This window comes from Sinocyclocheilus anshuiensis, unplaced genomic scaffold (assembly GCF_001515605.1).
Source record: "Sinocyclocheilus anshuiensis isolate Anshui unplaced genomic scaffold, SAMN03320099.WGS_v1.1 scaffold3208, whole genome shotgun sequence".
Taxonomy (NCBI): domain Eukaryota; kingdom Metazoa; phylum Chordata; class Actinopteri; order Cypriniformes; family Cyprinidae; genus Sinocyclocheilus; species Sinocyclocheilus anshuiensis.
In genome coordinates this window covers 14,113-36,108 of record NW_015552785.1, presented here as the reverse complement: position 1 = coordinate 36,108, position 21,996 = coordinate 14,113, and the positions used below count along the sequence as shown (strand labels likewise).

Sequence of the window (21,996 nt, the reverse complement as noted above, 5' to 3'; positions counted from 1 at the left end):
CCCACTGAGTCCGAAATTTTCGCACGTTGAAAAATAAATACAAGCCTCACGTTGTGTCAATCACATTCACACACTACCTCCGAAACTTTCGCCCATCATAAAAAAAATCAGATCGGGTTTGATCTTCTGCATTTTTCGCATCCATAGCAAGCATTTTGAGAGGTGTTTTGACAATTCAGAGCCACCGTACAAGCAAACGCCAAAACACAGAATGCCGATTGTCAAGTTGACAAACTTGTTAAACTTATCACTGCATCTAAACCAACAACATGCCTGTTAGATCCTGTACCCACTAAATTACTGAAAGAGTAACGACGAGGACACGACGAGGACACCAGATCACCTGTTTATTTTGTACACTTGATTCCCTTTTTTCTGGATACTTTGTTTATTTTCTGTTAATAAACTGTGCCTGTCGTTTGCTCCTCCTGCGACAACACACCCATTAACGTAAACTACGCCAGAGGGCGTACACACCTCATGCACCGGAAGTCATGCGCGTGCTCAAAGCAGTTGGACATAGTTCCTCTGCACTTCTATAACTGTCTGGTTCAGCTCAGCTACCAAATCTGACCTCAGAAGACTACAGAGGGTAGCCTGGACTGCTGAGTGAATCATTGGTACAACCCTCCCTTCTCTCCAAGAACTGTACTCATCCAGAGTGAGCAAAAGGGCTGGCAGAATCACTCTGGACCCCTCACATCCAGCACACTCCCTCTTTGAACTGTTGCTATCTGGTCGACGCTACAGAGCACCAGAACGGCCAGACACAGGAACATTTTCTTCCCTCAGGCAATCCATCTCATGAACACTTGACAATAACTGTGGAACACACACTATTTATTCACTCATACACTTATTTATCTAACACACATACTCAGTCTACATTTCAATTTGCACATAATATACCTGTACATACAACTGTCGATTTGTATATTTTATTCCTTATTTACTTGTTCTATTTTTTATTTTTTATTTCTTTTTATTTGTTATTATCTGTGTTTTTTTGTTCTGTCACTGTCATTCTGTACAAATAAACTTGAATTTAATTGAATTGAAGAAGTAGCAAAATGATGGTGCTTATGTCAACTTGATTGATGGCTTTGACCTTTTGACTTTCCCCTCCCCCACGCGGCCCCTCCCCCACGTAGTGACCACCCACGTCGTGTTGACCCCATGACCTATCCAGATGTGAAAACCGGCATATGTGAAATTCCGACGTCAACCTATGACCTCCGGGGGAAGACATATGATGTTTGTTCAGATGTATGTATGTGTCCAGCGGACGACAGGAGATAAATGAAGTCCTGAGGAATGTTTTTGTAGATTTTAATGGTCCATTCCCACATCCGGGGGGTTTGCCTCATCTGGGGTCCGCGTGTCCGGTTGCATTCCAAGTCAGGGCATTTTTGCTCTCTCTCTCTCTATGGGAGATGTGAGAAAGATATCGGTTTTAAGGTCAGTAATAAATAAACGATTTTAAACAGTTTGTGAAAACAGATCACAATATGTGTGCCACACACATATAATATGTTGACTATTTAAAAAGATTCTCTCTCTCTCTCTCTCTCTCTCTCTCTCTCTCTCTCTCTCACACACACACACACACGCACACTGTAATGTATAATGAAATTCCTCTTACATTTTTCCATGAGAAAGTCTTCCTCCTTGGGCAAGCATCGGCATTCTTCAAATGAGAGGTTTAAGTTGAAAAAAGAAATCTTTCTCCCCTCACCCTCACCTTCTTTCTCTCTCTCTCTCACTCTCTTCCTCTCACACACACATTCAATCGTCCCGAGTCTTATTCTCTTCTTTTAAATGAAAATAAATTAATTAATTATGTGATCGCACATGATATAAAACAAAGCAAAACATTTACACTAGTTTTAGTCATCGCTAAAAATATAAAAATGTCGTACATTTTACCAGGATCGGGCAAAATATATAATTTAACAGGCCAAACGATATGGGCTATTGGGGGCCCCGGTCATGTTTATGGAGACTTTACATAGACAATTCAATTCAATTTAATTCACGTTTATTTTATATATCTTTTCACAAAACAAGTTGTTACAAAACAGTTGAACAGATAAACATCATATTTAGAAACTTTAATATTTAGATTTACATTATATTCATTAATTTTATACACTATCATCCCCTAAACCTACCATCACAGTAAACTTTCTACATTTTTTATATTTTCAGAAACATCACTTAGTATAATTTATAATTTAAAAAAGCTGTTATGCTCATGGGGACAATCATTTGGAGTATTACTACATTTCATTATGACACTCCATAGACATAATGATTTTTACTGTATAAACTGTACACCTACCCATCACACAAATTCTGCATACATACATTTTTTATAAAATATTGTTTTTAAGCGATCCGAATTATGAGGACTCAAGAAATATCCTCATAAACACATTTGCATTGTTATATCAGTGTAATAACCATGTCAGTATACAAATTTGTGTTCTGATAAATCATATAAACAAGCACACACATAAACATTTCAAGCTAAAGAGAGACTTATCTCTATTTTAAAGAATATGGAAATAAATAATTATATATGACAGCATGGTTTAAACTAAAGCAAATCATTCATCATGCAATTTAAAAAGTATTCAACATTTATTTAAGTTTATTGAACTTATAAAACACATCATTCTCTTAATTTAAATAAATAAAATGTGATTATATATAACATACTTTATAAAAATAAACATTTACTATAGTTTCAGTTGACAATAAAAATGCTTTACATTATTCTGCGAGCGATGATAACCAACCAGAAGTTTAAGTAGGAAAAGCTCCTCTGTCTCTCGTTCTAACCCTTACCCTCACCTTCTATTTCTCTCTCTCTTTCTCTCACAGACACACACACGCACACACACACACGCGCGTCTCCACAAACACACACCTTGGTTTTTGTTTTCTGGGGACACTCCATAGGCGTAATGATTTTGTACTGTACAAACACCTACCCATCACACAAAAATTTCTGCACATACTTACATTTTTAATTTAATATTGTTTGTAAGCAACCTAAATTATGAGGACTCAAAACTTAGAAATTTCATCATAAACCAAATGAACGTTGTTATATCAGAGTAATACCCATGTCATTATACAAATTTGTGCTCTGATAAATCATATAAACAAGCACACACACACACACACATACATAAACATTACAGGCTAAAAGAGACGTACCCCCATTTTAAAGAATATGACAGCATGTTACTAAAGCAAATCATTAATTTTAAACAACTATTCAACATTTATTTAAGCTCATTGAACTTATAAAACACATCGTAGTAGCAAACATTTTACTAAAGCAAAGCAAATCATTTATCATACATTTTAATCATGTATTCAACATTTATTTATGTTTATTGAACTTATAAAACAATTTTAAACAAGCATTTTAAACGAAAATTTTAGTTTTTCACTAACTATGCATAAACGTCGTTTTCGCAAAAACACTAACATGTACAATCATGTCAAAACATCTCCAGTGCACCAGTGATTATACATAACATACTTTATAAAAAAAATAAACATTTACTATAGTTTCATTTGAAAATAAAAACTCTTTACATTATTCTGGGGCCAATGACGTTCATACCCTCGAGTAAAATGTTTACAAAATGCACATAAGTTGGAAAATTAAATCCTGCTTTGAGCTCTTCTCACTAACAGAAGTGAAATGTCAGTCTGAGGCGGTCGTGCTGACACTCACACACACACACACACACACACGCCTTGGTTTTTGTTTTCTGGGGACACTCCATAGGTGTAATGCTTTTGTACTGTACAAACACCTACCCATCACACAAAAATTTCTGCACATACTTACATTTTTTATTTAATATTGTTTGTAAGCAATCTTAATTATGAGGACTCAAAACTCAAACTCAAACATAAACCAAATTTACGTTGATATATCAGAGTAATTATACAAATTTGTGTCCTGATAAGTCATATAAACAAGCACGCACATACATAAACATTTCACGCTAAAGAGAGCCTTATCTATATTTTAAATAATAAAATATATGACATCATAGTAACATGTTACTGAAGCAAATCATACATTTAATCAAGTATTCATCATTTATTTAAGTTTATTGACAGCATCCCTACTACATCTGATGTCCGGTGAATTTCAACAAAATTATAATTTATATTAGATTTATTACGAATCAAACACTTTAGATTCTTTGAAGTTTTCTTATTTTAAGCATAATTTTCAAAGTTTTAATACCATCTCACACACACACACACACACACACACACACACAATGTAGCATAAAACAATACACTTAAAATATTGTTATAATGTAATTTAATTAAATTATGTTAATTCGAACTAACGGTTGACATTCTAGTTATCCACCATCACCTTACAAACATAACATTTCAAACATGTTTTGCCTTACAATTACATATATTTATAAATTATTTCACATATTTTAAATCATTATCACGCGGGCTGTTTATGCCATGGAAATAAATATTTATTTTATTTATCTTATTTCAAAGCATATTCCAGCTTAAAAGGCTAAATAAAAAACTGTCCATATCTTTATTGATTACTAGGGTGAGCATGTAGCTATGATCTAGTTCTACACTTATATAGTTGTATATGATCGTATTTTTCTGAACCGACCTTTATCAGCATGATAAATATCATATACTATCAATATACTATTGGTTATCTACTGAAAAATATATGTAGAAAGTTACAATATGTGATGTACCCTCTTTGTATGGTGGTCTTTGAAGAGAGATTTTATGACTTTTGTAGGCACCAACCCCCATAACGTTCCGGTTCATTTAAAAAGTTTAAGTCAACTACAGACATGTGAAAAGACTTTCCAAAAACGTCCTTGTCACCATGACACGCATTATCCTGAGAATATTTAATTGCTCTTAAAAAGCACAGATCAAGCTAAATGAAAAAGCGCACACCACACCAGACTCCTGATATCCTGCGGTAGAAAATATGTTACATTTTAAGGTGGACCGTGTTTCACGTATGACTTTACTTTTCTTATTTTTACAAAGATTCAATTAATTCCTAGTAAATATAAGGCCAAAACAATATATTACAAAATAATCATGTTGTTGCAGCGTTTTTAAAAATAGGGAATGCCAACTCCAAACAGTTCCTCAACACCCACCCACACACACACACACCATTCAGGAAGGTCAGCCGCTCAGGGCAGCACCGCCGGCCATGGGTGAAAACACTACAAGATAGTTTTCCAACTTTTTCCCAAAATCAAGTATTGTGCAATTTGTATTATACTCTTTTAATCTAGCTTGAAAATTTGAATAAAAGGTTACCAAATGCATTTTCATACAGTTGAATTCTGACACAATGTCATTAATCGGATTTCTTTGTTTTATAAGACTTACTTTAATACTTCTACGAAGGTTCACACTGCTTTTATAAGTCTGATAAATATGTGGTCAATACACGACGAGATGAGAATCAGGCTACAAAATAAGTTTGACACAATGTTTTTAAGAAAAATTTTATTTATTTATTTTTAAATACAACTAAACCAGATAAAATATTATTCTTTGTTTTTGACAAACCTACATTTCAAATGATTTGTCCCCGAGGTGTTCATTATCCGAGTGGAACTGGTCTTATTTCGGGGTGTAAATAATGCAGGGGTCTAGATGAAGCTTCTTAACAGTACAAAGAAAACCTCCTCTCGATCTACTGTGACTGTCATTTTACTTAGGGTTAGGGTTATGGATGACGCTGTTCAAATTTTGTTTGTTGGACTGTATATGTCATTACTATGACTGTAGGCGAGGCCTTCTCTCTAAGAGCGGTCAGCATTCAGCGTTTATAGAAATAAATGAAAATTAAGAAAACTTCTACTTGAGAGCGTTTGACTAAGTCGGTATTTCTTTTTAGGACAATTATCCATTTCCATATCCATACAATGAACCGTCAACACGAAAAGTAAGTCTTGCTGTTTTACACTTACAACTGAAACATATATAGCCATTGCTCTGAAAGCTACACATTCAGTAAAGTTTGAGGTTGTACACCCTCTTGAAAAGGCTACAGACACAAAATATGAAGGATTTTTTGTGCAAACAAAATCCCTATGTAACAGAAGAACCCAAAACACTAAGAAAATTATCATATGAATACAGAAAAACCACTCGTGATCATTTGGGTATATTTTTGTAAACGTTGTTTTACTTTTTTTTTTTCTTACACCGATACATCTAGAGCTCTTGTTCAGATAGCCGATGACGATGTTCGCATTTTATTTGTCGTACTCGTTTCTTTCAACATTCCTGCTCGACATTAAAGCCTAGGACTGCGTGTACTTCCCATAGGTCACAATTATAATCATCTAGCGAGTGCTACATTTCTTCTGTTTTGTCCACTTTTGGCAGATTTGCTAGAGGGGCTATGTCGACTTGTTGTAATGCGATCACAATTAAGAACCATAACATTATAATACACCCACTTTGAAAAGGTTATAGACATAGTCGTCTATACAGGAAATATGTTTTCACAACGGAAATATGTATCGGTATAACAAATACCTGATACTGAAATACTCCCTTCTAAAATATTGTTAGAGTTTTTAATGTTGATTTGATCGCCTGCCCCACTAGCTGTACACCTTTGTAATTGTTTTTGTACAGTTTTTTTAGATGAAGACTATTCTCAGATTTTGGTCAAACATGCGGCAAGTGTTCGCTCGAAAAACGAGAACAAACACAGTATACGAGAATTAAATGAAAGTCGAGAGAGTGTTTAAACCGAGATTGTACTTTCAGAGCATTTTCTGGTCTGTCTACAAAGCGGCCACGCGACACAAGGTCTCAATCTTACTATTTCTCTGTTACATGTACATCTATTTCATTTAGAACGCATAAAGTTACACATTACAAGTTGAAGATGGTGTGGAAACGCTATTTTCTCTGTACTCATCTCTAAACACGACTTTAATAAATCAGTTGTTTTAAGCGAAAGCGATGATTCAATCCGTTTTATTCAGTCTTTGTGATTTAGGCCTCAGCCTTTTAGTTTTGTTCCAGGAAACAGGTACGACTGTAACTGAGCGTTGTCATGTCTGGCTTTAAGAAAACATTAGGGCAGCAGTTTTCAACATCTCTTAATTCTTTTAATTTTTCACAATTGTAAATGTTTGTTTAGCTTAAATATTAGTTTATAGTCAGTTACAAAAGTGTGAGGCGTGAAGCTTATATGTATTTTTAAATAATCATAATAAAGTTACAGGTTTCCGGTAGTGGGGCGATAACTTGACAGAGTGTTACTCAAACAGTCCTCAGCATTATCGTTTAATAAAATATTCCATTGAATGTCACTAAGAGAAATTCTGTAACGGCGTTCATAAATGAATATAAACGTACAAATCTTTATATAGGCAATTAGAACAATATGGTCTAACAACACAAACACAAATGCTTGTTCTAACTCTTGTACACACCAGACTGATCCCTGGTAAGTACACCTAAAATTGCTAGATATCTTGACTTTATCCTAGTGTTTAAAAGAGCTACCGCGCTAGGCCTCGTCACACCGTTGTGAGATATAAACCGCAAAGATTTTTCATGGTGTTACACTTGATTTTACATGATTTTGTTAGTTCTTTCTGTTTGAATTGGTTTACCACATTTTCGCCATTCTTGTAGTATTTTCCCATCTAATCGTAATTGTTAGGCCTTGCGGTTTGTTTCCTAGTTTTACTGTCATGTTAGAGGACTCTTCTTCCATATACGCAATATTTCTGTGAATTTGCTTGATTTAATAAAATATTGCTTTAACCCTTCGTCTTCTTTCGAGACATTTACGATATACTATCCTAGTTTATATCAGATATAAGATACAAGATCATTTCTTAATAATTCCCTTCCGTCTACTCTCGTACATTCTATTCAGCTACTAGTTTTCTTTTTATTCAATTATGTGTACTACGTGTACTGTGTTAGACTAGGGGACAGCAGGGCACAAAGTTACACTTTTTGACTTTCTCAGTTTGTGTAAATCCACATGGGGTTCAGAGTATAATTTTTTTTATCCACAGCAATTTTACACTTGTCTATTACAAATACGTCGCTTTGTTTCATAATTACAGTGTATACATTTTTCTTTATTTACCCTCAAAAAAATTGAAGTGAAATGTGACAACATGCCCCGTAGGTGAGGTACATTGTAACATCTGAGGGGCACATTGTAACATGGCCATATGACAGCTTAAAATATTATCTGATCTAATGAAAAAAATATACAAGACAGAATAAAATATTTTGTCAACAAAATAAAACTATTAACTTTTTCAAATAAAATAATGGCGTTTTTTAAGAATGAAAAATAATCTGATTTTGGAGTTTGACAATGAGCACACTGCAACCATGCTTGGGACGGCCCACATAAATGAGCAAAAATGCTTTACATTTCTTTAAATAATAATTTCTGAACATTAAACATTGACTGTCAGTCTTTAGTCGCCTGTTTTTTTGTGGTTTCTCATTAAAATTCATTAAAGTAAATAGTGTAAATTACATTGCTAATGTCATAGAATACGACATTGTAACGCAGTGTTACAACGTGCCCCATCTGTGCAACTGGAATTTAAAATTGGTTAGTGTCTTCTGCTAGTTATCTAAACTGATAAATAACAGATTGGAGATTAAAATAATACCATATTTGACTCATTTTAAATGAATTCTAAAAACTGAGATGAAAAATGTACTTAAGACAGAAATTTACTTTTACTATGGGAAAATAAATGTTCAGTGATATCTTCAAAATAGTTTTTAATTTTGGCGCAGTTTTTTCTCTATATAGTGTTGATATGGCAACTTGTAAATACGATACATTTTGTTATGCTATCATGTGTGGAAATATTCAAACCACGTGTGTTACAACTAACCTTGCGTTACTTTGTGCCCCGCTCTCCCCTAGTCTAACGCAGTACACGTAGTACACGTAATTGAATAAAAAGAAAATTAGTAGCTGAATAGAATGTACGAGAGTAGACGGAAGAGAATTATTAAGAATCAATCTTGTATCTTATATCTGATATAAACTAGGATAGTATAATGTAAATGTCTCGAAAGAAGACGAAGGGTTAAAGCAATATTTTATTAACAAAGACAATTTTGATTAAATCAGCCATTTATGCTGCGGCGCCTGGGGAGCAGTTGGGGGTTCAGTCATTACTATTACTTGCATCCTTCACTGTCCTCCACCCTTTCCTAATCTTAATGAAATCCTTATTATTATTATTATTATTATTATTGTTGTTATAGTTATCTTTGTCATCATTATTGCTTACAATACTTTTTGTCTCCACTGGTCTTGTCATTATTATTTATTTATTTATTTATTTTTATTCTATTTTATTTTATTTATTTTATTTTATGTATTTATTTATTTTTTTGTAGTTATACTTGTTATATCTGTTATAAATCTTTTAGATACTCAATGATTTGTATGCTTCCTCCCACACACTTACATACAATGACACATGCACACACACATGCTCACACTCACAAGAATACATATACAGGAGTTATCAGAATGATCTTGAAATGTTAGCTATCTGGATATATGTTCGTTTGTCCAAGTGATTCTGTATTTGGCACTTGTAAATATTGTCACATTCCTTACTTGCATAATAAAAATAAAAATAAAAAATATATATATAATCAAATAAATACATTTAAAAAAAATTTTTTTTTTAAAGTTTTATAACCAGTATCATTTGAATGCTTTTTATCTTTGAATGTATCCAAATAATTTGTAACAGTCTCTATATTTGCATGTGTTTGTGTCCAAATACTTTGTCAACAGCATCTATATCTGATGTAATTTAACATCTCTGATTGTACCGTTACAGCTTTGTGACTGATTTCCATCTTCGAATGCTATATATCTTTGATTGTATCGTTACGGCTTTGTGACTGATTTACCATCTTTGAATGCTTTATATCTTTGATTGCATCATTGCAGCTTTTTATCTTTGATTGTATCTGAATACTTTGTAACTTCTTCTATATCTGATGTAATTTTACACCTCTGTTTGTACCGTAACAGCTTTGTGAATGCTTCTGTTGCCATTTTGTAGTCATGTTGTATGAGGCATCCATTTTGTTTGTAGTTCATTTCTGTGATGATGCCATGTTGTTTGTATGCCACCATTATGTTGTGTAGTCATTTTGTATGCTACCATGTTGTTTGTAGTTAATTTGTGTGATGACACCATTTTGATTTGTAGTCATTTGTGTGATGACACCATTTTGTTTTTAGCCTTTTTGTATGTCACCGTTATGTTTTGTAGTCATTTTGTATGAGGCAGCCATTTTGTTTGTAGCCATTTTGATTTGTAGTATTTTTTGTAGGCTACCGTCTTGTTTGTATGCCACCACTATGTTGTGTAGTCATTTTGTATGCTGCCATTTTGTTTGTAGGTAATTTGTGTGATGACGCCATTTTGATTTGTAGTCTTTTTTGTATGTCACCATTATGTTTTGTAGTCGTTTTGTATGAGGCAGCCATTTTGTTTGTAGCCATTTTTATTTGTAGTCTTTTTGCATGTCACCATCTTGTTTGTAGTCTTTTAATATTCCACCATCTTGTTTGTAGTCTTTTTGTATGATACATCCATCTTGTTTGTAGTCTTTTTTTGTTTGCCACCATCTTGTTTGTTTGCCACCATTATGTTGTGTAGTCATTTTGTATGCTGCCATTTTGTTTGTAGTTAATTTGTGTGATGACGCCATTTTTATTTGTAGTCATTTGTGTGATAACACCATCTTGTTTGTAGTCTTTTTTGTATGTCACCATTGTTTTGTAGTAATTTTTGTATGAGGCTGCCATTTTGTTCGTAGCCATTTTGATTTGTAGAATTTTTGTATGTCACCATCTTGTTTGTAGTCTTTTTTTCATGCCACCATCTTGTTTGTAGTCTTTTTTTGTATGATACAGCCATGTTGTTTGTAGTCTTTTTTTGTATGAGTCATCCATCTTGTTTGTAGTCCTTTTGTATGTCGCCGACTTGTTTCGACAAGTTGCATGATAATCATGCAAGGATGTAAATTAATCTTCATGTACGACGAAGCTTTTGCTCAGCGATACATAGACAGTTACAGTTTGATCCCAATGGCTCTGTCTAAGATGCCCGCCGCTCTAAACCTGACCACGACTAAAAAAGGTTACTTCCCCCATTATTTCAATAGGAGGGAAAATTACTATGTGGGTCCCTACCCCTTCATTTCAGGAAGGAGTTGTACGCGTATGGCGTGAACGATGTTGTCTTATTGCGCGAAGCATGCATGAAATACCGAGAAGCGTTCATAGACTGTACCGAACTCGATCCGTTCAACTTTACCACTCTCGCGAGCTGTTGTATGGGGGGTCTTCAAAACACATTACCTTGCCAGAGACACACTGGCACGCATCCGATGTAAAATCCTGAACCCGTTTGGTAGAATATAACAACATGTTGGGGGCATTGGATATTAAAAAGTTTTTGATCAGAATCAGAATCAGAATGAGCTTTATTGCCAGGTATGTTTTCACATACGAGGAATTTGTTTTCATGACAGAAGCTTCCGCAGTGCAACAGAATGACAGCGACTGAACAAAAACACAGATAATAAAAGAAGAATAAAAAAAAAAAAGAAAAGAAAAGAAGTAAATAAGGAATAACAATATATAAATTGACAATTGTATGTGCAGGTATATTACAATAGACAGTTTTGTATGTACAGGTATATTATGTGCACATTTGAGATGTAGACTAAGTGTGTGTGTTAGATAAATAAGTGTATGAGTGTATAAATAGTGTGTGTTCCACAGTTATTGTCAAGTGTTCATGAGATGGATTGCCTGAGGGAAGAAACTTTTCCTATGTCTGGCCATTCTGGTGCGCAGTGCTCTGTAGCATCGACCAGATGGCAACAGTTCAAAGAGGGAGTGTGCTGGATGTGAGGGGTCCAGAGTGATTTTGCTAGCCCTTTTGCTCACTCTGGATGAGTACTGTTCTTGAAGAGAAGGCAGGGTTGTATCAATGATTCGCTCAGCAGTACGGACTACCCTCTGTAGTCTTCTGAGGTCAGATTTGGTAGCTGAGCTGAATCAGACAGTTATAGAAGTGCAGAGGATGGATTCAACGATAGCAGAGTAGAACTGTTTCACCAGCTCCTGTGGCAGGTTGAACTTCCTCAGCTGGCGAAGGAAGTACAACCTCTGGTGGGCCTTTTTCACACTGGAGTCAATGTGAGTGTCCCACTTTAGGTCCTGAGAGATTGTGGTGCCCAGGAACCTGAATGACTCCACTGTCGTTACAGAGCTGTCCATAATGGTGAGTGGGGGGAGAGCAGGGGGGTTTCTCCTGAAGTCCACGATCATCTCCTCTGTTTTGAGCGTGTTGAGCTCCAGATTATTGAGACTGCACCAGACAGCCAGCTCTTTAACCTCCTTCCTGTAAGCAGACTCGTCACTGTCCTGAATGAGGCCGATGAGTGTGGTGTCGTCTGCAAACTTCAGGAGAGAGCAGTGGAGAGAGAACACAACCCTGAGGAGCTGCAGTGCTGATTATACGGGTGCTGGATGTGAGTTTTCCCAGCCTCACTAGCTGCTGCCTGTCTGCCAGGAAGCTGTTGATCCACTGACAGATTGAGGTGGGCACGGAGAGCTGAGTTAGTTTGGGCAGGAGGTTTGATATGATAGTGTTAAAGGCCGAGCTGAAGTCCACAACCAGGATCCTCACATAAGTCCCTGGTCTGTCTAGATGTTGCAAAACATAACTCAGTCACATGTTGACTGCGTCGTCCACAGACGGTTGCAGGAGGTGTTAATGGTTGTGTGGAGAGGTGTTCAGGGCGGGTGTGGGTTGTTTTTTCAAACCTGCAGTAGAACTCATTCAGATCGTCTGCCAGTTGTTGATTCTCCACAGTGCTGGGGGATGGTGTCTTGTAGTTGGTGATCTCTTTCAGACTTTCCACACTGATGCGATGTCGATGGAAGTGAACTGAGTCCTTAGTTTTTCAGAATAATTCCTTACAGAATCAATGAAGAGTTGTAAATCAGGAAACACTTTCTCAATTTTCAGATTCCAAGCTCCTTTAGTATTCTTAAGAAAATTCTTAATGCTCAACATAAAGTAGACTCTTTTTTTTGGGGGGGGGGCAAAGACTGCGATGAAGCTAAAGAATCTTCATCAGAGTCCACCTCAACATCACTGTCAAAAGTCTGAGAACACTCATGAAGTGGAAACGTTTTCATTTTGACAGAAAATTGACAACCATCTCTATTTTTTTTCTTTTCCTATCCTTATCTTTGATAGAGTTGTCATCTACAAACATCTTACTTTCTTCATCCAAAGAACATCCTACCTCATCCACTTCCTTCTGAGTGCTAGTACTGGCCTCCATTTCGATATCAATATCACACTGAGGACTGTTCTCAACAAAAACTTCTCTAACAACAGATTTTAATTCATTCTGTTCATTCATTTGACTCATTTTGTTTTTGTTCTTGAGATTCATTTAGTTCATTCTGTTTTTGTCCTTGAGGATCATTTTTTTTCCTTCTGTTTTTGTCCTTGAGATTTATTTGATTCGTCCAAGTTTTGTCCCTGAGTTTCATTTGATTCACTCTGTTTTAGGCCGTGAGATTCATTTAGTTCATTCTGTTTTTGTCCCTGAGGATCATTTTTTTTTCCTTCTGTTTTTGTCCTTGATATTTATTTGATTCGTCCAATTTTTGTCCCTGAGTTTCATTTGATTCACTCTGTTTTAGGCCGTGAGATTCATTTAGTTCATTCTGTTTTTGTCCCTGAGGATCATTTTTTTCCTTCTGTTTTTGTCCTTGAGATTTATTTGATTCGTCCAATTTTTGTCCCTGAATTTCAATTGATTCACTCTGTTGTAGTCCCTGAGATTCATTTAGTTCAGTTTGTTTTTGCTCATGAGATTTGTTTTATCCAATTTTTGTAGCTGAAATTCATTTTATTTGTTTTGCTTTTGTCTCTGAGATTTACTTGACTCAACCTGTGCTATGTTCTTATTATTACTCTCAGTAGTGACTTTTCTGGGCAGAAACATATGAGGTGACCCTCTGTTCCACATCCAAAACATTTAATTTCTTCTGAGCTTACATAAGCATTGTTGTCATAATCATCCACTCTGAACTTGAACACTAAGTTTAACTCTTCATTGTTGTTCTTTAAAGACTTGCCTTCTAAAAGAAACAACATGTCTCAATTGCGGAGATTTACAGCTGAGAGAAATTTATCTAATCGGCGACATTAACTGCCCATGTCTCGAAAGTTCCCTCTCTAACATTTCATTGCTAATGAATGGAGGGACTTGCGACAAAATGATCTTTTTTGTCAGATTGACGAGCGGCACCGCTTGAACAAAGATATCTCTGATTATTACACCTTGTTCAACAATTATTGCAACTTTATCAAAACTATCCACAAAAATCACAACTCCATTCTTCATTCTAGATGCGGATTTAATGCTATCGAAACCACCAATCTCTCCGACTGCCAAAACACAATCTTCCACAGAACAGTCTATATATAGTCAGACAAAGTTTAAACGCATGTCGTCGTGTGAGCATTTCCAGCACCACACTCCAAATCCGCGATCCGGCATGACTCCCGGTTACACTGGTTGTTGCCGCCACCAACAAAAAATAAACCACTTAAACTATACCACTAAGAATAAATTGTCTTAAATAAAATAAAAAATAGAAAGAAAATAGAGAGAAAAAAGAAACCAAAACCACACCAAACCACACTCCCAGTCTCGCATCCGCTTGACCAACTTCTGTTCAGAGAGAGAGAGAGAGAGAGAGAGATTAAGTATATGAATAGAGTGGTGAAACTATGATGTCACTTTGTAAGCAAAATCCCGGAAGTGAGTCAAGTCGAGTCAAGTCATCTTTATTTATATAGCGCTTTTAACAATACAGATTGTGTCAAAGCAACTGTACAGCATTAACAGCACTGTACAGCACTCAGGAGTTAGCATTTTAGCATTTCTGGTTCTATTGTCCCAAAGTCAATGGGTTTTTTGAATGGGATTTTGGTTAAATCCACTAAAATAAGGTAACACAAGCTCAAGGTGCTTTCAAGTTTTATTCTACAATATAAAACACACCAGTTACACCCCACTCATGATTTTTTTAAACTGTTATGTTTCTTGAAAAAGACGGTTCCTACCAAGTTGCTAAATGGGATTACAGGCATTGTTGGAGACAATAAACATCACGCCGAACAGTTTATCAATTTATAGTATTGTCCAGTTGTAGTATTTACTAATTTGTACTAGGGTACAACGGGGCTAAAGGCAAAAAGTAAAGCGGTAAACGGCACCTTTGATATTGTTTTCATCTAAACCACTAGATGGCACAAAAACGTGGCGTAGCAATTTCCAAAACATCCGCTTTTCAAGATGCACATGTATTTTTGACTGATCCTTGATGCAATCTGGCGCAACAGTGCAAAGTTGATTTTGTGCTTACTTGATCTAATATTTTATGTTTTTTTTTAATGTTGTAGATTTAAGTACCAAATGAGAATCGCTAAAATTAATGCATATATTTTGAGACAAAGGTCTTCTTTATGATTTTCAGTTTTGTTTAAGATAATTAAAGCAACAGTTTTTAAATAACGAAAGAATATGTAAAATTATGGTATTTGGGGTAAAAAGCACCCCTGCTGTTGGGGCTAAAGGCGTACAGTAATTAACATGATAATTAATTGATGGCTGACTTTTCCATTTGTTGACATGACATGCTAGATTCAGATGGTAAATATCATATATTATGTTGGGTGTGCATATTAGAGATAATCACTATGTTTAGAATGAAATCATCATATTTAATTAACATATTTTAATGACAGTATATTTATTGAAAAAAAAACATTTATTTTTCAAAATAAGCAGAAAATAGTACAAACTTTGCTAAAGTGATTGTTTTGAACAAGTATTAACTTAGACATTATTTAAAAAAACATTATTTAAGCTGAAGTATTTGTATCAATACCGTGTGCCTTTTACCCCATGCTGGTGAGCGTGTGTGGGGTAAAAGGCCCCTCTTGCCACCTCATACATTTATACGATTTTTAAACAAAATAAACAACTTGAATGATTTATTTTCACACAAAATCTGTTGCTCCATTAATGTTCAATACAATGTATATATTTTTTCTGCAATTATACATTTTAGGCGCAGTGAATGGCACATTTTTTCTTAAGGTGGGCCTTTAGCCCCGTTGTACCCTACAATTAATTATAGAATAACCAATTAATAGTTTTCAGCATTGTATATTGTTGTTAGACAATGTTTTTTGCTTAGCCCCGAAATGCAACCACAAGTATTCAGATGGAAGATGATCGTTTTATCACTTTCATGCTAATGTAACCCAGCGGAGACTCTGGGTTCATACCATAAGTTAAACTCATATTACGATTATTCCATGTAAACACCACATTTACCGGCTTTATGTGGTCACGCTGAAAGTGAAACTTTAATGATGCATAGTGCTTTAGCCACGCTAAAATTAAATATTTACAGCCACATGAAGCTAGAAAGCAGAAAGATTGAGAATTTTCTAGAAGCAAGGAAAAAATAACATTTTCTGTAACCACTCTAAGAATCCACCTGCCGGCCCAAAAAGCGGAAACCAGTGGCCTTGCTGAAGGTTTAATGCGTGTTCGGTCTTTTACTTGCACCTCTGAATTTATGTAATGTGGGGTTTGGTGTTTGGGTTTTGTTTCATGTTCATGTTTTCCATGTCTTTTATTTTGTAATTGTTTCACCCTGTTAGTGTCATGCTTCCCTTGCCCTCATGTATCTCTGCCTTGTGTATGTGTCATGTTCTGATTGGTAGTCTTAGTCATGTGTCTTGTTTCCCATTGGTTTCTTCTTGTCATCTGACCCTCATTGTCTGATATAAGTAACCATCATGTTCCCATAGTCTTCGTCGTGTATTGATGTTGTAACCTGCTGTTGGTGAGTCTAGTCTGTTCATGTCAAGTCTGTTTCATGCCTCGTCAAGTTAAGTCAAGTCTATTCATGTCAAGTCAAGTCTCAGATTATTGTTTGGATGTTTGGGAGCTTGGGCCAAGACTGAAAAGACTGATAGCTAGCGTGATGGACTTACCACTGATGTTGGTGAGAGCTGCAGGCATCTCGGTGATGTCAGCGCTCTCAAGCCCAACCATCCTAGAGATGGAGGCCGTTCATGAACTCACTGCCTGTCCTGCTACGGCCAAGGAGGCCGTTCACGAACTCACTGACTGTCCTGTCACAGCCATGGAGGCTGTTCTTGAACTCACTGTATGTCCTGTCACAGCCATGGAGGCCGTTCATGAACTCTCTCTTGTCATGTGACCCTCATTGTCTGATATAAGTAGCCATCATGTTCCCATAGTCTTCGTCGTGTCTTGATGTTGTAACCTGCTGTCGGTGAGTCTAGTCTGTTCATGTCAAGTCAAGTCTCGGATTATTGTTTGGATGTTTGGATCACACTGTAAATAAACTGCACTTGGGTTATTCACTACGCTCGCCTTGAGTGGATTGATCGTTACAATTTATCAGGATTTAGTTTCAATTTTAGTCTAGCTCCGTGTTCAGTCTGACTCCAATTTCAAGTTGACCACTGTAGCAAATTAGCTCAAAAGGGAAATGTATATAAATAATTACAATTAACTATAATTATTTAGTTATTTACCTCAGCTGCCAGTAGTAACTGTAGCAGAATTAATATTACTATCAACTAATCTGTTCATCTAGCGAACATTCAGTATAATTTCATATCAACTATAAGATATTTTCGTGGCCACAGAAAATAACTTTCTTATAGAAATGCATTAGAGCATGTAGATATAGATCGGATCGTGAAAGAGACACTATACAAGTGGTGACAGAACCAGAAACTCATGTAATTTGTGCACAAGTTTTATTAACTAAATACTAACACACAGCTAATCTACACAAACAAACAAACATACAAATCACTCATTCATGGGGAGCTTGGAAGTGGATGACTGAAACCGTTAGAGAAACCAAAGAATGCAGTTATGGAAAATGAGTCAGTTAACCACCTGAGTGAAACCATCAGCACCGTTTTATAACGGGGTCTACAGCTTATCCTAAACCTCTGTTTTGTTTAGTTAAATGTACAATACTTGCATTGCCTGGGCCTTGAATGAGCGTCCGGATGCAGTCTCAGATGGAAGTCTTGATGGTTTGGAGGTTCGGTGGTGTAGGAGTCACGATCACGTTCTTCTGGGTTTGAAGAGTGATGAACTCCAAAAAGATGTTATTCTGACTCTGTGGTGGTCAGGAGAGATTTACATTTAAATATGCTGCAACCTGCTAGCAAATAACATAAAGTGTATTTTTTCCTATAATCCTGAAAACTGTAACTTGTTAAGCCAGTGACAGACAGAAATCAGAAGATCCCTAATGATGAGCCCCCGCATCATTCATTGGTACTTTAGTATGATCTATCCTGGACGCAGATTTGCGGAAACACCAGACTACGCTATAATCTACTAAAATAATCATGATTTCAGAAGAGATCAGAATAAATAAAATATAACAATTTATTATTAGTCAGGTAAAATTATATAATGCCAATAATGAAACAATTAGAAGCCTTTTAGAAAGGATAATGCGATTTTGAATCACATTGTAGCCGCGTGGCAACCATGCTCCTGTACATAGATACTGTAGTTATATGGGGAATAGCCAAGTGTTCCACGTAGGAGACAAACACATTTAACATAGTCACACATGTAACAGTTATCCTAATTTTAACACAAGGCTCATGGTCTAGAATGCATAGCATCTACAACCTTTTACCTAAGCATTTCAAAGAACAATTACAGCAAAGTAATCATGTGTTTTAAAGAATAAACTTAACTAGCCTATGTGCACTTGTAGTAGCACAAACAACTACACTATGTGTTCTATGAGCACAATGTGTTTAACACAATTACATTTTTGAATGAAAACGAAATGTATACCAGACAGCAGAGAGACACACAGCAGTATGTGAGCTCTAGTGCAGAGCTCCAGATTCACGTAAGCTGCGGGGGTTTTCTGACTACAGAATCCCAATGACTGATTTGCAACTTTCCCTTAAATACTACCAGAACAAAATGTCCATAAACATTTATTCCAACAGATTACATCTGTGTATGGGGGATGAGAAGCATCTGTAGAAGCTGTTCTTGCGCCCAAATGGTCACACCTGGTGAAGAGCAATGTTTATCAGATTTTGAAAGGACACCGCCCACAACCGAAGTACAGAATTCACTTGTTTTCAATATTTCTCAAAATATAATCAGAATCAGAATCAGAAAGAGCTTTATTGCCAAGTATGCTTGTGCATACAAGGAATTTGTTTCAGTGTCTCAAGCTTCCAGTACACAGAGACAACACACAGACAATAAAAATAAGATGAGAATAAAAATACACACATATGTAAATATAAATAGACAAAAAATAGAGACAATAAATTGGAAAAAGGAAAAATAAAATAAATTGTATGTACAGTTGTGCTATAGATGATAGAATAAGAATAGAATAGAGTGAGATGCAGGGATGTACTAGGATGTAGGTGGTAATAAATAAATATAAGGTTATTGCACATATCTTTCTTGCACAATGGGGAGAACATTTAACTGTTCATAAGGTAGACTGCCTGGGGGGGGAAAATTGTTTTTGTGCCTGGCTGTCCTGGTATTTGTGGCTCTGAAGCGCCGGCCAGATGGCAAAAGTTCAAAAAGGGGATGGCTTGGATCTGAGGGATCCAGAGTGATTTTCTGAGCTCTTTTCCTCACTCTGGATGTATACAGCTCTTGAAGGGTGGGGAGGGGAGCCCCAATAATCCTCTCGGCAGTCCGAACCGTTCTCTGTAGTCTTCTGGTGTCTGATTTTGCAGCTGAACCAAACCAGACAGTTATTGATGTGCAAAGAACAGACTCGATGATGGCTGAGTAGAACTGTTTCAGCAGCTGCTGTGGCAGGTTGAATTTCCTCAGCTGATGAAGGAAGTACAACCTTTGTTTGGCCGATGTGAGTGTCCCACTTCAGGTCCTGAGATATGGTTGTTCCCAGGAATCTGAATGACTCCACTGTTTTTACAGTGCTGTTCATGATGGTGAGTGGGGGGAGTGCAGGGGTGTTTCTCCTGAAGTCCATGATCATCTCCACTGTTTTGAGCGTGTTCAGCTCCAGGTTGTTAAAACTGCACCAGACAGCCAGCTGCTCAACCTCTTGTCTGTAAGTAGACTCATCACCATCCTGTATGAAGCCGATAAGTGTGATACCATCTGCAAACTTCAGGAGCTTGACACAGGGGTCTTTAGATGTGCAGTCGTTGGTGTACAGGGAGAAGAGCAGTGGGGAGAGGATGCAACCTTGAGGGGCACAAGTGTTGGTGGAGCGGCTGTTTGACATGAATTTCCCCAGTCTCACTAGCTGCTGCCTATCTGTCAGAAAGCTGGTGATCCACTGACAGATAGAGCTAGGGACAGAGAGCTGGGTTAGTTTGGTCTGGAGGACTGTTGGGATGATGGTGTTGAAGGCCGAAGTGAAGTCCACAAACAGGATCCTCACATAAGTCCCTGATTTATCCAGATGCTGAAGGATGAAGTGCAGTCCCATGTTGACTGCATCATCCACAGACCTGTTTGCCCGGTAAGCAAACTCCAGGGGGTCCAGTAAGGGTCCAGTGATGTCCTTCAGATAAGCCAGAACCAGTTTCTCAAATAACTTCATGACCACAGACATTAGAGCCACTGGTCTGTAGTCGTTAAGTCCTGTTATCTTGGCTTTCTTTGGGATGGGGATGATAGTGGAGCATTTTAAGCAGGCAGGGAATTCACACAGCTCCAGTGATCTGTTGAAGATCTGTGAGAAGATGGGGGCCAGCTGGTCAGCACAAGTTTTCAGACATGCTGGTGTCACACCGTCTGGGCCTGGTGTCTTTCTTCTTTTGTTCTTTCTGAAGACCTGGCACACATCATCTTCACTGACCTGAAGTACAGGAGGGGGGGAGAGGGGGATTGCTGGAGGTGTTAACGGTTGTGTAAAGAGATGGTCAGAATGGGTGTGGGGCGTTTCGAATCTACAATAAAACTCATTCAGATCTTCAGCAAGTTGTTGATTTGCCTCAGTGCTGGGGGATGGTGTCTTGTAGTTGGTGATGGCTTTCAGACCTTTCCACATTGAAGCTGGGTCACTGGAAGTGAACTGATCTTCCAACTTTTTAGCGTAGCTCCTCTTCTAATCTCCTTATTCAGTGTGTTCCTGGCCTGATTGTACAAGACCCTGTCTCCATTTCTGTAGGCATCCTCTTTGGCCTGATGAAGATGTCTGAGTTTTGCTGTAAACCATGGGTAATCATTGTTAAATGTTAGATGAGTCCTGGTAGGGATGCATATATCCTCACAGAAACTGATATATGAAGGTACAGTCTCAGTGAGCTTGTCCAGATCGTTGGCAGCAACTTCAAAAACACTCCAATCAGTGAGGTCGAAACAGGCTTGTAAATCCCGCTCTGCTTCATTAGTTCATCTTTTAACAGTCCTTAATACAGGTTTAGCTGATTTTAGTTTCTGCCTGTAGGTTGGTATAAAATGAACCAAATAGTAATCAGAGAGCCCCAAAGCTGTGATATGCATCCGTTATTGTGGTGTAACAGTGATCCAATATATTACTGTCTCTGGTGGGACATGTAACGTGCTGTCTGTATTTTGGCAGTTCACGAGAGAGCTTTGCTTTATTAAAGTCCCCGAGTATGATTAAAACAGAGTCCGGGTGTTGTTGCTCTGTCTCTGTGATCTGATCAGCGAGTTTCTGTAAAGTCAAGCTCACATGCGCTTGCGGTGGAATGTAAACACTCACGAGAATGAACGAGTGAAACTCCCGCGGCGAAT

General features: G+C 36.9%; 2 long non-coding RNA genes across 2 annotated transcripts in view; one reads left to right on the top strand and one right to left on the bottom strand.

Annotated features, from left to right (window-relative positions):
* LOC107667911 (uncharacterized) overlaps positions 1 to 13,138 on the bottom strand; it is a 26,167-nt gene extending 13,029 nt beyond the window's left edge. The window contains exons 1-3 of the long non-coding RNA XR_001631828.1: positions 13,125 to 13,138; positions 9,564 to 9,566; positions 2,857 to 2,867 (exon numbers count right to left, since the gene is read on the bottom strand). This is a non-coding gene — a long non-coding RNA (uncharacterized LOC107667911). The remainder of the gene's footprint in view (positions 1 to 2,856; positions 2,868 to 9,563; positions 9,567 to 13,124) is intronic.
* Positions 13,139 to 13,240: 102 nt separating this feature from the next.
* Positions 13,241 to 21,056, top strand: LOC107667912 (uncharacterized). The gene is made up of 3 exons (XR_001631829.1): positions 13,241 to 13,252; positions 15,100 to 15,106; positions 20,967 to 21,056. It is a non-coding gene; the product is annotated as an uncharacterized LOC107667912 (long non-coding RNA).
* Positions 21,057 to 21,996: the final 940 nt, after the last annotated feature.